This window comes from Stigmatopora nigra, chromosome 2 (assembly GCF_051989575.1).
Source record: "Stigmatopora nigra isolate UIUO_SnigA chromosome 2, RoL_Snig_1.1, whole genome shotgun sequence".
Taxonomy (NCBI): Eukaryota; Metazoa; Chordata; class Actinopteri; order Syngnathiformes; family Syngnathidae; genus Stigmatopora; species Stigmatopora nigra.
In genome coordinates, this window is record NC_135509.1 from 11,593,096 (window position 1) to 11,611,064 (window position 17,969).

Genomic DNA, 17,969 nt, shown 5'->3' on the forward strand with positions numbered 1-17,969 from the left:
GTGATCTCACTCGTTAAAAATTCAACCTATGTCGCTTGCCACTCATGACTTAACGCAGTCTTTTCTTTTGTACAGCAGAGCACTCTCTTCTTCTTCTTGGCTCATCTATCTGTCTATCTGTCCTACTGTTTTGCTGGCTGGCAATTTAGCGCTTTGTTCATAAAGCTATAAGCATATACTAGCTAATTCAATAGTACCTTCTCTAGCCACATATGTGCTCACATTAATTGAAAAAAAATTTGCACCATAGGTTTTATGCAAATTATATGGTTTAAGGTTTTTATTAAAAAACACACACACACACATTGGCATTTTAAGTACATGACACTTTCAGTGATGTGGCAGCAACTGGGAGGGTGGTGACCTTCCACTAGGTTGGGTCACATCTCTCAAATGCCAGCTGAACTAACATGGCCAAATGGCAGTGTTATAGCCATGAATACTCGTCCTGGTCACACTTTTGCTCTTGGTCTTGCCATGGTCTCAGGTCGGTTGGTAAGCCGAACAATCAAGACTCTAAATTTCTTAACTCTGGCGCCCAGAGAAAGAGAGTGATACATTTTTGGTCATTCTCATGCCTTAAGCTGTATTGTACATCTTTGATTAAAAAATAAACCTTAACCATTATTCAGTCATTTATTTTCTGTTCCGCTGGTTGTTCTGGAGCCTATCCCAGCCAACTGTAGGCAGTAAGCATGGGAGACCCTGAATTGGTTACCAGCCAATTGCAAGGCACACTGAAACAGACAACCATTCACTCTCACACTCCTACCTAGGTATAATTCAGCTTGTTCAACCAGCCAAGCATGCATGTTTTCGGGATGTGGGTGGAAATCGGCACCCGGTGGGATTGAACCCCCATCCCAGGTCTGTGAGGATGATGTGCTAATAACTTTACCATCATTTCATATATTAGTTTTTGGGACATACCGGATTCGGATTCAGTATAGAGTAAGAACCAATACACTTTTGTTACTTCCTCCTAAAACAACACAACACAATCCCACTAACATTCAAACAACAAAAGGCAACATTAAGTGTACTGTTAATGGTAGGTGTAGGGAATCAATAGTCGCTATAAGATAAACTGTGTTTTCACTTTGAAGAATTCCTTCTCAGTTCGCTACCGGATACGTTAAACCCGTATTTACTACTGTGCAGGCAAAAACAGGACAATCTCCCGCTGTGGAATCCATTTAAATCATAAGAGAAAAATGGACTGGAATTCCAGCTAGGAGTGGAAGAAATCCACTGTTTCATTTAACTACCCAAACCAGCGCAACCTACTCCCAATGCAAATTTTCTTTGTTGATTCAATCAGATTTTCTTGTTTGCACATGAAGGAGAGGACAAAAAAACGCTTCCTGGCAAATATAATTGAGGATAATTTTACAAGACATGGAAATCCCTTTTGCAGCGTTGCTAGTTAAACAAAAGCTTAATACCAATCACTAGCTTTCACTGTTATTAAAGTTTTCTTTCAAATACAGATAACTTGATGAGCAATAAGCAAATATAATATACCACTTAATATTTCAATAGTTTTCCTTATTCACCTCCTTAAAAAGTACACCAGCTACATTTATTATCTTAAGAAGGAGAATGGCAATTATTGTCATTAATGCATTTTTTAACAAAGACTTGCCACAGCAGCGTTTTTTTCCTCATTAGTGTCAAGGGCAGAATCGCTTCCTTCTTTTGTCAGCAATGTCAGAAGACAGTAGAAAACAGGTTGTTCTCCTTAGATATTTTAACAGACTTTGTACATGTTCACGCAACAAGCACAGTCTTGCATCAGCATGTGTGTAAACTCTTCGGTTACCTTTAACATACATTGTACTTGACTAATTAGAGACCATTTTTATTTGCACAGAATGTTTAGTAAATATATGAGCAGGCACACTTTTTGTCTTGTTTGAGTTACAACTTGCTCATATGAAAACACCAGGCACACTATCAACCACAGCTGTACATATTTGCCGTTTACATACAGCATTTATCATAATAGCAGTACTGAGAAGAAATTTAAATTACATGCTCCAAACCTAAACACTAAATAGGTTTGTACTGAAGTAAATATTAGAATAAAATGTATTTTACATAGATTTAAGTATGACTTGAGCCAAATATATGGTTGGGTAAAAAAACATTTGTACCATTTGATCATTTACTTGTGTTGCTTTTCATTACATTCATTCTTTTAAAATAATTAGATATAGATATTAAAAAAACATTTTACAATAGTCATTGCACCAGTTATTATGGACGTGTTAATCATATATACATATATATGAATATATAAATGTGTGTGTATGTGTATGTATATATGTATGTGTTGTTTTGTCATGTTTCAGTTAGATAGGTTTATATAATAATTTTGTGAACAGAAAAGAGAAGTAGGGGTATACAGCAAGAAACAAACTACCAAATTAACAAATTCCGCACTTATCAAAATAACAAACACACACTGAAATGAAACTCACCATATCGGGAAACAAGACAACCAGGGAATATATATAACAATACTATGAAATGAAATCCTGACCGTTGGTTACTGACAGCTACAAACTACAGCCACTGTTTGAAACAAGAACAAGAGCAAATTGACGTGACAGAAACACACACCTGCACAAGACATGAGTGGCTTTAAGAAGTTCATACGTCAACACAAATAATAGGGTTGATGAAAACACATGGAAATGAAAAGCGGATGGTTTGACGACATAAATGACAAAGGAAAATAAATATATATCATTTGGACCAAAACTAAACAATCCAAAACAATAGGCTGTTCATAATATTTTTCATATTTGCCAAAAAGTATTTAATCACATTGTCATTTATTGAGAAAACAAACATAAAATCACTGATGTGCGATGGCACTTTTGTTGGTGGAGTTCCGTATTTCGACAAGCTTCTGAATTAATGTTCAAAATCAAACAGAGATTCCAACAACATGAGTCATGAGATAAAATAAGTGGCTTCATTTATAGCAAAAGATGAAGACATACTGCAGCTGGCACAGTCTGTGGTAACTAATTCACATCTAACATTTATCCTAGTCCAAATTTGCATGACCTGAGGACGTACTCGCATTCCCCAATCTGATTGTAGAAAGCCCAGAGGACAAACTGTCAGGAAGGTCTATGTGAAGAAACAAAGACATGCCAAAACCAGACCGACCTGATGTCTGTGCATGATGTCTAATGTATCTAATGAACCGAAGGAAACTGTGAGAAAGCAATTTGATTATTGATCTATGAATCGGCATTAAAACATTTGCTTCTGATACAGTACACTCTTATGTAAGACAACTGCCTGGGAGTATCCTCAGAGAAGTTCTTGTTTTTCTCTGTATGTTTTTTTTTTCTGCTGAATTGGCAACGAAAAGTACTTCCCTTTGAATTGTGTCAGTGTTTTTAAATCATTCACTGCCATTTGGAACAAAAAACATCCCATCCATTTTTTTACCCAAATGGTTTGGATGATTATCGCTGTCAAAGGAAACGAATGAGATAAGCATTGTTCAATCATAAATACAATGAAATAAGAACATTTGTTTTCCCAACTTCTTTTGGGTTTTTGGATGGCAGATATGCATCTGATCCCTCTTTATCCAATTTTAAAAAATGGACAAGAATTGCATGTTTGTCAACCTTGTAGTTCTGCTTTATTCAATAATTTGCGGTAGAAATGGGAGTCAATCATAAAGAAAAACATTAGTGAGTCACGTGTTACAAGTATTTTTATGTGGTGTCCATACTGCCCAGATTTTCACAATTTGCAGTGCATTTGCAATTTTTGGTTACTATTGCTTGATTTGAACTGGCGTCCATTTTTCCCGATTTTTTTTTCCCTGTATATATTTACCGCAGTGTACGCTTACAAAAGTCAGGAAAAGTTGCTGCAGTAATTCAGTGTTGGACCACAAAAGTTAGTGCAGGCCAATCGAAGGAACCGGTCATATATCTGAAAACAGAGGATGGTTGCTTTCATATTGTATGGAATTGGGTTCTTCTTCTTGCAAGTTGCAACTGAGCTGAAATAATGGCATGTTTACTGTTTCGAGATGGTAACGTCAACACTTCCTTGCTCTTGCATATCAAGTCAACAGATTAAAGCCCCCGCCTTTAAATACACATTAAAAATCTTGTTAGACTGTGAGACAGTCATTCCCAGATGTCAAAATGTCTTCAAAACAAACAGCTGTAAATAGACATCTCAGACAATAGAAACAGAGCGGATATATGGCTTAGCGTAGTTATTGAACCCAGGCACCTTAATTAGCATAGAATTATTTAAATGTCCTCCACTAGAGGACAATAGCTCCAGTGTAATGGATGACCTGCCCGTGGTGAAATGTAGCTCGCGAGTATGCAAAGGTCTTATTCTCTCACCTTTGGATGATCACATACATGTCCATTCTGACATTGTTTATTCAGCTTTTGTTTTACAGTCGTGGGAACTGTGCTAGAGAATGTGAGGTCTTGGTGGTATCAGCTGGCTGTGCACAGTTGACCACACAACGTGCCCTCATCGGCATACACACATTGCGCGGAGGAATGCTGCTCACAATCAACCTTATCAGGTGTTTTGTCTGAGGAACATCCGAAGAGGGCTCGGCGTTCCAACTAATAGGCATTTCGGAACACATACCTTTTTTTTTTTAGCTGCCCATCCCTTGCTCATCTTTTGTGAATCCCCAATCTCCCTTGAACTTGTTTTACCTACTCATCTCAGCTTGTGTTGTGTTCTAAGACGTCGTTCGATAACTATTTTAGGCTTAGTAACACAAAAATCTTTCAACTAGAATCCCAATTTTCAAGGGCGAGCTATGACAGATTCTGTCAACTAGGTTTTATAACGGTACTGGGCACCTTTGCAGTTGATAGTAAATTGGTTGCAATTTAAGATGATAGACCACGGTCACAGGACAGATCTCTTTTGTGACGACACACTGGAAATCTGACGGTAAAAATAGTTAAAATAGTTCTTACTGAAATGAAAAGTTTTTCCGCGTGATTTACTCACAACTATTTCACGCATGAGCGATATGATGACAGAGTTCATTTAGCTCATTTGTTATACATGACAGGCAACATGAAGCTTCTCTTTCTGTGTTGTGTGAAATCGTTCTCATTTTCCTCCATTTGAGGACAGCGACTGAGTGCTCCGTTTTCCTGCAATGGTCCATTCCATCCTTTTTACTATTAGTTATACCCATTTTGTGGTCCCAGCAAAAAGAACAACACAAAAAAAAGTAATACGACAGCCTGATGGGAATTTTTTTAGGTCTAAAAAGAAATGAGCGATACCTCACTGTACTGTTTTTGAAAGGGTACGGCATAAATTATAACACTCTAGCCCCCCGCTATAGTAGAACATTTTATACCTTGTTCCCAGACCTGTCTATATGCCTAACCTGTAACTTACAATTGATTTATCCCCGATTGTTAGACAGCCTCTGGAGCTGGGTCTTGATTGGCTCCATATGAGAGCAATGCCAAGGGGTCATCTATAACAATCATTTTCAGTGGCTCATTATTCCCCCAGCCAAACAACTCAAAGACCCAATTTCCTCATGCACTGTTCATAAAAGTGACAGATGGCAAAAACCTGGAAAAGCTTTGCTATGATGGCTAGCTGACTGAAGTGCGACTCACAATGCTCCTTAGTATGGTTTAGGTTGATGTCTGCTCCCTCTCTTTCTCACCCACTCCTTCCACATTTTCTCTCCTGTTCTTTTTATTTTTCCAAGGATAAAAATGTGAAGGAGGTGAACCCAGTGTATTTAATAGCTCTAGCCCCCTATTCCACCCAGATCGGTTTTCCTCCTCTTCCTATAGTCCATAATGCAAATCCTGTTCAATGTACACAAATATTTGTCAGGTAGTTCCACCATGACCAAAGGCCACCTTGGCTTGGGGCAGCACTTAAAGTCACATGGACAGACAGAGGCCAACATAAGGTCTCTTTTTATTCCGCAGACCTGTCGCTCTCTGTTGTTCAGGGTCATCTCGTAATACGAGTAAGTCTCCACGGCTGCCGGCAAAGGACCTTTCCAGCCAGGGAAGTGCGCTGTGATAAATGCGCGGCTTGAAACAACAGCTGAGACAAACGTAACGTTCCCACTGCATGCTTTCAGACACAGGTGTGGTTTCCTCATAGTTTGGCTCTTTCTTACCAGTTACTAATTTTAAAATCTCTCGTCCTAAATTAAGCAATACTTAGTATTTCCCCAAAACTTTCTTTAAGGACTCTTTCGTGCACTTGGCAGAAATAAATGCTGAAACGTCATATTAGGTGCACATTGCTCGGTTGTTGTGCAGAGTTGTAGGAGTGGAGCAGACTGGGGTTAACAGGCGTAATAAATTATTATATATTTATTTTTCTATTACTAATAATTATTCTAATGGTAATAATTGTAATCATAAATTCATCAAAGTTTATGTTCATAATTAAATATATTATTATATGTATGTATCTATCAATACTGAGTCTATTTTTTTATTTGGCTTATCAATTATAACAGAACACACAATTCCATGAAACATCTGTGCTCAAGTGGCTATATGGGATTGGCTGTGTTGAAAATATCTGACATGGAAAGACCATTTACACCACTCAAAATAATATTTTAAGGTCGGAAACATAGAGCTCTGACTGCATTTCTACCTTTTACAATTTTGGAAATTTTTGGTAAACCTGGATGTAAACCGAAGCTATCGAGGTTGAATAAAACATCCTCTCACTTGAGTCACTCTCTGATTTTTACCTCCACTTCATTCATTCAACTGTCCATTTCACCGCCAATTCATGCAGTAAAAATAGGGGGCCTAACCCCCATCTCCCCGGACCATCTTTCATCCTGATTTTGTAGCCCTCCCATATGCGCCTCTAATCTCTCCCTTGTGTCTCTGAAATGTCAGCGCAAAGGAGCGAGCATGTACTTGCTCGCTATGGATTTCCAATGGAATGCACCATTTTCACTTCACCCTGCGTACGTTGCCTGTTTTGATAGGCGGTGATTACCGAGTATTTATTTTCCTACAGGGTGTGGGAACCCAACCTGTTGGTACACTACCATTGTGAGGTGGCCTGAAATTTCTTCTGAAGCTGTGAGTCACACACGCATGTCGACACGCACACACATGCACCCACACAAACACCTCAGTCATTTAGATTAGATTAGATATGCAATTAACAGTCAAGTTTGCAGTAGAACCCACCTCAAGGTTACTGGGTGTTAACAATGGAGTGGGGGGTGCATGAGAAAGTAGAAAACCTGTCAGTGTAACCTGAGAACGATGAGTGCCAAAGCGGAAGGAGAGCACAATACTGCAAATGTGGCATGATTACCTGTAACTTCCAAAGAAAATGAATGGAATGCGAGTTTCACTCCTGTCAAGTTACCTTCTCGTTCAGTTTACCTTAAGTTGCGTAAAAGATCACGTCTTATTTGGGATTTTCTATTTGGCATTGACATCCGGGGCAGGTGAGTTTGCCAAGCCTTTAAGTGAGGGTCTGCGTGGCGTGCCTTCTGTTTGTTTGCGTTTGAGAGAAAGAGAGAAAGAGAGAAAGAGAGAAAGAGAGAGAGCCCTCACAAGTCAAAGAGGCCAAGTCCTAACTATCTGGCTCATTGGTAAACGCTGGAGGTCTGGACCTGGGCTAGTGGAGGAGGGGTTCAAAAGAGTGAATGATGGAAGGAGGGAGAGCTGGAGGCCCCTGCAAGACAATTCCCCTGACGGTGGGTCATTCACAGACACAGGAAATGCTTGACCTCACACCCTGAGAAATGTCCACAGCAGCCCACTTGTGTTAAAGGTGTAATTGGGCATAATTAGAAGCTGGCAGAGGGAGAGAAATGGAGACGGAATGAGGTGCCCCACATGCCTTCCTTTTCCCATGCCTGGCTTCGTTCGTTTCGCGGGCAGACTCGGCAGAGTTCAACTCTTGACGGCGCAAATTCACAACGCAACGCCTCTCAAACAACAAACCCCGGGAAATTTCCCAAGCAGAAACCCTGTCAGCTCGACTCCTAATCAATCCTACAGTCTGTTTGTCATATCAAAGGTGGACGCCAGGAAGCAAATTGTCAATGAATGGTTCCGACACACAAAGACGCCTGTGCGCCGTCACAGTTATTAGCTACAATTCTTCCTTTATGTGAAACCAGGTTCACATGAGGAGCCGCCACTGCAGTTTTCCACTTTCATTATCATCGGCGTCCAGAGCCTTGTTGATCATGGCGCTTTTCTTTTTGGTGGGCTTGTATTTACTTTCTGTCCAACTCTCCAGTGTCTTAAAAGTGGAGGTAAAACACAGACAGTCTGACACAGACTCCAGCAAGCTGCCAGCTGCTCCCCCTCAAAGCAGAGATTGGAATGCACTTTCGCTTGGCCCTTTCATTCATAAGAAATAAACCATGGTCCCGCATGCTGGGGTTTTAGTGAGAGAAAGGCCTGTCAGCCATTGATGGGATAGGGGGGTGGGTCAGTGGAGGTTGGTGGGTGGGAGTGGGCTTTTAGTAAAGGAGAAGGGTGTAAATCTCTCGACAGGCACATCAGGTGAACTTACAAGTGATCAACTTTGTTTTGGGAACTTATCGATTGAGGTTTAAAGTACTCTATTCCTTTTTTTCTTTCTATTGATCCAGGAGAAAAGTGGGAGTGAGTGTGTTTGAGAGAAGTGTGCGAGACACTGAAGTTGTCAATGGGCTTGATGAGAGCAAAGTTTCCAGTGGGGGAAGCGCTTGAAATGTAAGAAAGCTTTTGGGAGACTGGTGTTGCACTGAAGGGGGGGGGGGGGGGGGGCAGTGCAGGGGGGCTGGGAATGCAGGCTTCCAAGCCCACAACTCCAACTAGTCAGTGATCATTCAGGAGGTCTGGAACTATGACCTCTTACCCCTTAGAGGAGCGGATGCCACCATGGTGAAAATGTGAGAGGTGAGGTATGCGAGGCCCCCGAGCCCTGGCGGAAACCACCACCACCCCCCCAGATGATGAATGGGATGTTAGCATTGACGCAAATTGGACCATAATAATGACACAAGGCCACTAAGCATACAGACATAGAGTGATAGAGTGGGAATTATAGAAGCTAAGGCAAGGTGCGCACTAAGAGAGGGATGAAAAAAAATATGCTGGAAAAACGAGCTTACCAACGGCGATTGGGGGAGGTGAATTTATGCTACAGGGTGTCTGTGGTGCTTTTTTCTCCCAGACTTTTGAGCACTAGGGTGGTAGAAAAACCGTCAACATACAAAATAAAGAAGTCAGATGGTCACACACAGACCGAGACTTTGAAGTTCTTGGATACCACTGGGGATAGATATTGATTTTTTCATAAACAGGACATCGCCATAAGTATAAAGTACCTATCATGGGTCCCAAAACAGATATGTGGCATTGTCAGTCAGATATCAGGTCATATTTTTTCATAGTTTAGCTGAGCTTACCACTGATAATTAAGAGGGGCTGATGTTGTTTTTTTTTCTCTGTCCATGTTAATCCTGTTATGTTGTGTTTTTAGTGTATAGTTATTTGAAAAACTTATGTTAAAAAATGCCTATTTCATCTGTTGTACTCCGTTTTACCATTGTTACTTTAACATATGTTCACATACGTTGGCTTCTGATAAAATATAAATACTCTCATACTCCAGTGCAACTTATGTAGTTTTCTTCCCTTCTTTATAGTGTATTCATTGGCTGGTGCAATTTATACTCAGGCGTGGCTGTGGCTTTCGAGCCACATGCAGCTCCCGGCCAAAAATAATGCGGCTCTTTGCTTCTTATAGTATTTTGTATGTTCTGTGACTCTTTGCCTCGTAGTGTGTGTTGAGGGGCGACACTCACCTTTAAATTAACACATTGTTGTATTGCAAGGAGAAGAAAGTGTTATGGTGAATAATATGGTTTTAATTGTGTGCTTTGTGTGTGTCTGTCTGCTTTGGCCGGTCACCGCGTGGTGTGGCTCTTTGACTCTCACAGTTTAAAATATTTGCTCTTTGTGTCTAACTTGTTGGCCACCCCTGATCTAAACCATTGTTCAGTTAAAGGCTTTTACCTCCACCAGTAAGTGAAACTGATGGAAGGCGGGGCTTAAGTAATTGGTTCCGTATGTTTGTATGTATGTTGGTGATCAAGATCGCTCAAGAACGAATAAAGAAATCATTATCCAACAACTTTATACCGATATGAATGCAGTAGCATATTGGAAAACTCCTCAATCACAATATAAGCCATATAATATCACAATAACAATATGCCACGATGTAATGTCTTTTCCTATTCTATTTTTTTCTATTTTGAATTCCAATTGCTTGTCCGCTCCTGATTTATGGTATCCTTAAAAACTGGAGGATGCATTGGGTTCATCTCCAAATATGAGCTTGTATTTATCTTTGCATTCTCACAATATCTTGCTCCTTTCTGCGAATCCACTGGAGTGTTTACCACATGTCCACTCATCGTGTACAGTAGTCTAAAAATAGCTCCTGGTTTCCCAGGCATGATCAAAAGGAAAGAGTGATGTCTTGTTGATGCGTGCTTCTTTTTTTTTTTTTTTAACCCACCTCGCTCCCCTGTCTAGAGCAACAAGGCATCCTTCTGTGTTTTAGGAAACACATGTATTAGATTAGGCATGTTGGGAGGCAAGGGTCACACTCCTGTCAGTAATTGAAATGTGATTATGTATGAGCTAACATGATTACAGGGGTGAGGGGTTTGGTGGTGATTGAGAGGTAAATGCCAGCCCCTGATATGCTTCCTTATTCCACGGTAGACATTCCAAAGGTAATGGAATATAAACGTGTCCATCGCCATCATGCCGATCCAGACCTCACAGTTTTCGAGTGGCTTCCATTTTTTGGTTATTATATTTCATTATTTGTTGATTTGTATACTAAAGCACAGCTGAATCTCTCGAGTCGAGGAACAGAAGATTTTAACTAATACGTCATTTGAGAAATCCCTCAACGCTCAAACGAAGGGGCTTTTTTTGCTATTTTAGTTTGCTTTGCAGCCCAAAAATGTCCAAGTCCGCGTCTTTTTCGGACATTTTGTAGTTCTCATTAGGCACAACGGAGCCTGGAAGCATTTGATGTATGGACATCCCAGAAAATGTCATTTTTTTATTTTAACTTTTTATTCTCCATTGTTGTAGTTCTATGACACTCCCGTTTTGTATATTTACTTTCTTTGGGCAACCATCTGTCAGCTAAAGATCATTTATACAAAAAGATTACAATTGCTTTAAATCATAGTGAATTAATTCAAAAATGTTCACTCATTTGTAGGTAAACTCATAAGTTGGGGTACTACTGACTCCACTGTACAAATATCTTTGGCCACTGCTTTTTTTCCAAGCAACCACATCATGAAAATATATTCTGCAACTAAAATTAAACACAACAGAGTAATGGCGTGCTCCCAAGACAGGGCACTAAAAAGTGAAAAAAAAATCCAACAAAGTCTGTAATGGTGTTTGTTTGTCCATCTGTTCATTAGTAGGCAGGCTACATCAAGCTTTGTAAAGACTTATGAACAGATGGGAAGTGCTATATCATTTTGAGTGTGGGTGGGTGGGAATGGGGGGGGGGGGCACGAGCACTGAGAGATATGGTTGCTCATACAGTTAAAAAAAATATCATATATTCTATGGCCGTATCTTTATTCATAATTGCACCATTTTCTCTTTCTCTGTCTCACACACCTTTTTACAGAAATAATACAAATCCTAATCATGCTAATTAGTATTAATATATAGATGAAGTCTATGTTGGTTGTATCACAATAAAACTTTCGGGACTTCATTTAAAACAGGGCAGGATGAGTAAAAATTCTTATTTTTGCATCTTATTAAATAACACTGTTACTCCGAAAGCAACACAAATTATAGATCCCTCCTACTTGTTTACATTAATTCACATTTTGGACAAAGTGCACCTGAATATCCAACACACTCAAACTGTCTCATTTCCCAAATGTCTATTGAGGTTACAGCTGCAGATGAGCAGAAGATATTCTAATATGGCAAAACATCATAACTGGGTATTCACCTCAAAGTGGGTTCATGTCACTCTGCTCTACATTACAAGCAAAGGCAATAAAAGCAGATCAACAAACAGTGCAAGTACCCTCCACAAACTCAATGTTTTTTTCCATAAATAAAAATCTCCTCTTGAGAACTCCACATATGCTTTAAATTTTACATTTCATCCATCTTTTTTCAATGGTTGATATTATCTGAGCTGACTTTAAGCGACAAGTCAACTACATCCTGGACTGTTAGCCATCCAATAAACAGGATAAACATAGGCAAACACACATTCACACTCACATTCACACATAGGTATTGTGGAGTTTTTAATTTTGGATTACTACAGAAAAAAACACAAGCCCAGGGAGAACATACCAAGCAGATTAGACTGAGAACCTCTTAATTGTGAGACACAGAAATCAACCACTATTGCACTGAGATCTTTTATTATTCAAATTGACTTGTAGGGATGTATAATATTTCAAGTGGCCACACAATGACACGGTATAAACGTCTCAGTCAGAGAATTTGAGTTCCAACCCCCCAATGGAACATCTCTGTGTGAAGTTCCTTGGCTTTTATGGCTTTTATTGCTACATTTGTCGCTTCCTATCTGCCACCCGGTTCCTCTGGCTTCCTCGCACATTCCCCAAACCAGCATGTCAGGTTAACTGAAGACTAGAAACTGGCTATAGTTGTGAATGAGAGTGTTTGTTGCCCATTGAGTAGCTGGCAAACTGTAGAAAATCATGACTGAAGACTTTGATGATTACGTCCTCATAGTAGTAAAGCTCCTCTTGCGACTTCTCCTCTAACTGCCTGAAAAAGTTTGAAACTATTCTATAGCAAGTCAGCCTTGCCCCAGCTAACAGTTGTCCTGCGTTATCACAGGATGTACATTAGATACTGCATAGACACCCTGACCCCTGCCCCTCACTGTGGATTGTAGATTACAGGGGCTGGGCATCTCTTCTACACCCATTTATCTTTCTTTCACCTCCCCATTGCTTCTTTCCCCTTCCCCCTCTGTAATGTCTCAGCTGTTCCTTGCTGCCAGGCTTCTGCGACTGAGTGCCTGCTCTGTTATGGGTTCATTGGGCTGGTATGCATCAGGAATCTTTGGATCAAGGTAATTTCACACTGTTCAACTTTTTCCCATGCTGTTAAGCCTCCCTTTACCTCTGTGCCACTCAGAGCGGGAGATAGGGAGCGACACATGTAGCCATTAAACACACACAGGGGGGTTCGCAGGGCTGACGCCACCGACATAGACGGGACGGGGCGACTATGTCAAAGATGTGGCCTGTAAATTACAATACAACACCTCAATTTCCTAAAAGGATCATGATGTTACAAGTTGGTGTGTTGGCTTTGCTTGTGGCTTGTCATTCACAGAGCTCAAAATGAGTTCTTGCGGCCGAATATTGCAAATATGACAAAGGTTTCATGGTAATATCCAACCGGGAATTGGCGATGTATTAGAATGAAACGGAACCCGAACCCAACTTCATGGAGTGGTCCGCAATGAATGTTTTACTGCATGTTCGGACTTAATGCACATGTTCTCAAAGAAGATATTTTTTCAAAAGTTTGAGGACCACTTTGTTGTCATTTGAACCACCACGCCAAATGGCACTGTTTTTCTCGCGTAAACAGCTGAACTAAACAGATCCCGCGTCCATTTGTCTTGGGTCACAATGATGTCGTGCTCTTTTGCTTTGCTTCTTAAAATATATTCAACCACCCTTGGGTCGCATTTAACTGATTCATTAAGATTGACAGGAATAAACGTCCAATCCATTTGAGTTGGGATGGGTTGCAGTGGATGATCATGTTGGATTTTAATTAATGGCGGTATACAGTTTGCCCAGTCCATTTCAGCAAGTGCAATTTGACAAAGCAAAGGCATTGAATTATTTAATGGTGAAGTACTTTTTTTTTTTCATACCACTTGGGTGGGAAGGCTTCACGTCTTATAAGTGTTGTTGTTTTTGGTGAGAACACGAACTAAAATGGCTACTCCTTCAATATTTGGGGATGAATCATCATGAAGTGTGGTTGCTATATTGTAGGGATGTATATTCTGTGATTCTTGGAGTGCCTTTTTTTCTAGGCTGGTGATTAATTGCAGACTTATTGTTGCCTGTAGATTCTGGCCCAGATATACAAGTTATTTTTGTGTGCTTAATATATCTCTGGGCTGATAGGATGTAAAATATCTAAATACAGTGTGTGACAATTAGGCCTCCTAATAGTACCACGTTGTTAATTTGGGAATTTTAAAGTTTGCATTTAAATAACATTCTTGTTGTTATTTGCAAACAGATGGAAAGAGCTGTCTGTCTGTGAACATGCTAAATGCATTTTCAGAAAAAAAAACATCTGAAAAAGTTGCCATATTGCAGATGAAGATCAACTTCTTGTTACTGACGTAATGTTTTCTTTGCTACATAAACTCATCTTGCTAATCAACAATTTCATCAATTCTACACAATAGAGAGAATTCTTAATCACTTATTATGATCAGCCCTTGCCTTGAGCTGACAAATTTTGATAATCCCTGATCTAGATAATACTTAGACATACTGTAAGTGTGCTAACGGTGTGTCCCTTTCTCAAACAATGTAATTCTGATGGAAGCCCCCGCTACGTGTCTCTTAAGACGGGCTGCTAGGATTTTCCATCGCCATGTGTTTTATGCTTTACGCAGTTCATATCTTTTGTATGTTTGGGGTTTCTGTCCCTCCATTAACCTTTCTTGTGCATGTGCGGGTGCTGTATTAATTTAATCCCTTCATCCCCAAGCAGACATGTGAGTACCTGATGCACATGCAGATGGAGGGAAGCCCTCTACAATTGTTGCAGTAATCTTGTTCTCATCTCTGCTCAGTGCGCCCTCACATCCCATGTGCCATCTGTTACCATCTGTACAAGGATACGAAAACCAGGCCAACAGTAGCCCCACTTAGTGTCACACACACACACACGTTGGAGCTGTTATGCTCTCAGGTGTTTACATCCTTTGCTTTGGAGGGGTTATTTTTAAGCACGTTGCTTATTTTGGGCATTTGATTCTGTCTCCAACAAAAGAGGCTGTAGTACAAATTCCAATTCCAATGAAGTTGGGATGATTTGTGAAAACAGAATAAACACTGAATACAACCCCTAAGCAAATGACCTTTGAAAATTGTATTAAAAATAAAAACAGAATATAATGATTTGCAAATCAACTTTCAACCTAAATTTGAATCAATCCACTAAGTTACACTGTCATTTTCTGAACCGCTTATCCTCACAAGGGTCACCCTGAATCGGTGGCCAGCCAATCGCAGGGCACGGAGAAACAAAGGACAAATCTTCACGTTCACACTCATACCTAGGGGCAATTTAGAGTACCAGCCTCCTGTGCATGTTTTTGGGATGTGTGAGGAAATCGGAATGCCCGAGGAAAACCCACGCAAGCGGGAGAAGAAAATGCAAACTCCATACAGTGGGATTAACAGGAATATCTGGAGCGTTCTTGTTGGAATTATTTGCTATTCTTTCTTGATGTACAGCTTTACACTACTCTATACTAGACTACGCCATGCATTTTCAAACTGCCGCTAGGTCAGTCTAGTCCCTGCAGTCTTTTACTGCGGAACTACCTTGTTGTAACACGTGCAGAAAGTGTTTGGCATTGTTTTATCCATGGAAAAGGCATTCCATAGATGGCAGCCCTAAAACTTGAAAACACCTTTCTGTATTAATGGTACCTTTCCAGATGTGGAAGCTGCCCATGCTACATGCACTTCTTCAAACCCATAACGTCAGAGATGTTGGTTTATAACAATCACACATCATCAAATTTTCGATCATTTCTTTATTTCTTATTACACAACTGCAAGGAATAGCAAAGCATTAATAGGCCGATGAGGACAACGAAGCCAGTGCAATAAATATACAGACAAATAAACATAGACGAATTACCTACCTACAATGTGAGGAATTATCTTGGCCTGAGAAGCGGATTTCAATCTTCGTGTTTTAACATGTTGAATGACTATAAACCCTGACATATTGGTATGATAGCTCAAGAAGTAAAAGATAGAGCTGAAAGGGAGTTAGCTTCAGTTTTACACCCTCGCAATGCAACCCCAATCAATTCCACGACCAAGCCAAGATGTGTTCACATCATGAATTTCCATAAGAAAACAATGATTTCCGATGATTGCATCCAAAAATTCCAATGACCCTTAAATTTAAATTCAATGCGTCCTAACAAGACTAAATAATCCAAACAATCTAAAAAAACAAATTCAAAGTCTAAAAACTTTGCCTAAAGTTGAGCAACGTAAAGAAAGTGCGAGCCGGCCAAGGATGGACAACCATACATTCAAAAATTATATAAATGTATATAGGGGTAAATACGCTAGGGACATGGATAATATTCACTTGTTAGCACCAATGATTAGGACGTACATGGTACATTTTATCACTAGAAATAACAAAGATAGGCGGCAGGTGGGCAGAAGGGGGATTCTTTTGATGCCAGACACTCGTATGCCACCTAGCGGGACGCCAAGACACTTGGGGAGTCTAAAAGATGTTCGCTATCTACCTGGTGGGGTGCCGAGGCAGTCGGACGCACCAAGGGAGAGCAAGGCTTTTAATGGATTTTGCTCCTATTTTTCTTTATGACACTTCATTTGAGCATCACAAACCATAGACGATTAAATCACTAAATTCCATGCAAATAAACATTTAGGAACATCGTAAAATGCTATTTTCTGACTATTTTCTCCTTTTGTATCCAATCATGGCACCCCCCTGTTCCCACTAAGCCCACTGTTTCAAACAATTGTTTTATGAGCATGCCTTAACTTTTTCCGTCATTTTCTTTTTTTTTTATCACGTTTCTTGGCTGTTTTGTTACAAGTTACTGACCCAAAATTCTAATTTCATATCTTGTCTTTGTAGTGTATTGAATTAATATACATTGAACACACTTTGCAAATCACACTTCTATATATATTTCTCTAAGGTAATATCCCTACTTCTTTTCAACCGGGATTGCATATTAATAAAAAAAAAAACTTTGAGCAAATATTCAGCCCAGCTCAAGGCAAGATATTTGAAATTTAATAGATATACATAAAAAATGACTCCACACAAAAGAGCACACCTTACTATATCAGCAACAACACCCAAATTCCATCGACGCTGAGAAAAACATTCATTCAAAAGCAACACCAGACATGAAAAATGTGATTGATAAAACCACAACTCCTATGCTGCAAACAAACTCCGTTACCTTAACAGTTGTAGTAAAGTATAATTTTTGTTCAACCACTTAAAGTTCCCCTTAAATCATTTCCTTGAGGCAGCATGGCTCTTCAATGCAAAATAAGTCACAAAAGTGGCATCGGGAATTCTATCCAGGCAACAAAGTTAAAGGTGGCATTTTTTTGCAGAATTGTGCACTCTCACTAATGGATAAAAACTGAAAACAAACTAAAGTGGTGACACTCAGCACCTCTGATCAAAATAAATGGATCAAATGTTTCTCTTTCAACAAGCATGATGCGAGTTAGCTTATAAAAATGTACAAGATTGCGCTACCAAGCCTAGGGCTTCTAATGAAAAGAGTATTCAATTTCATAAAATTTGCCTCTCCAGGTAATACGTAGTGGCTTAACCCAAAAGAAAAAATATTTAGTTGTGCAAAAGTCACACATTCACTTCCATTGTTCATTCTTTTTCTGTACTGCTTATCCTCATAAGGGTCATGGGGGGTGCCGGAGCCTATCCCAGCCAACTCCGGCCACAAGGCAGGTGACAACCCAAATTGGTGGCCAGCCAATCACAGGGCAGAACGAAACAAAGGACTCACATTGGTACCTGGGGGCAATTTTGACTGTTCAACCAGCCTAACCTGCATGTTTTGGG

General features: G+C 39.9%; 1 protein-coding gene across 2 annotated transcripts in view; it reads left to right on the plus strand.

The window, feature by feature from the left end:
* ccnd2a (cyclin D2, a) overlaps positions 1 to 17,969 on the plus strand; it is a 104,899-nt gene that overhangs the window by 62,317 nt on the left and 24,613 nt on the right. Inside the window, exon 1 of one of the 2 annotated variants that reach the window (XM_077743805.1) lies at positions 10,694 to 10,854. The exons of the other annotated variant lie outside the window; for it this stretch is intronic. The gene's annotated coding sequence lies outside the window, so the exon portion shown is untranslated. Of the gene's footprint in view, positions 1 to 10,693; positions 10,855 to 17,969 lie in introns of those variants that run through there. 2 annotated transcript variants of the gene reach the window in all.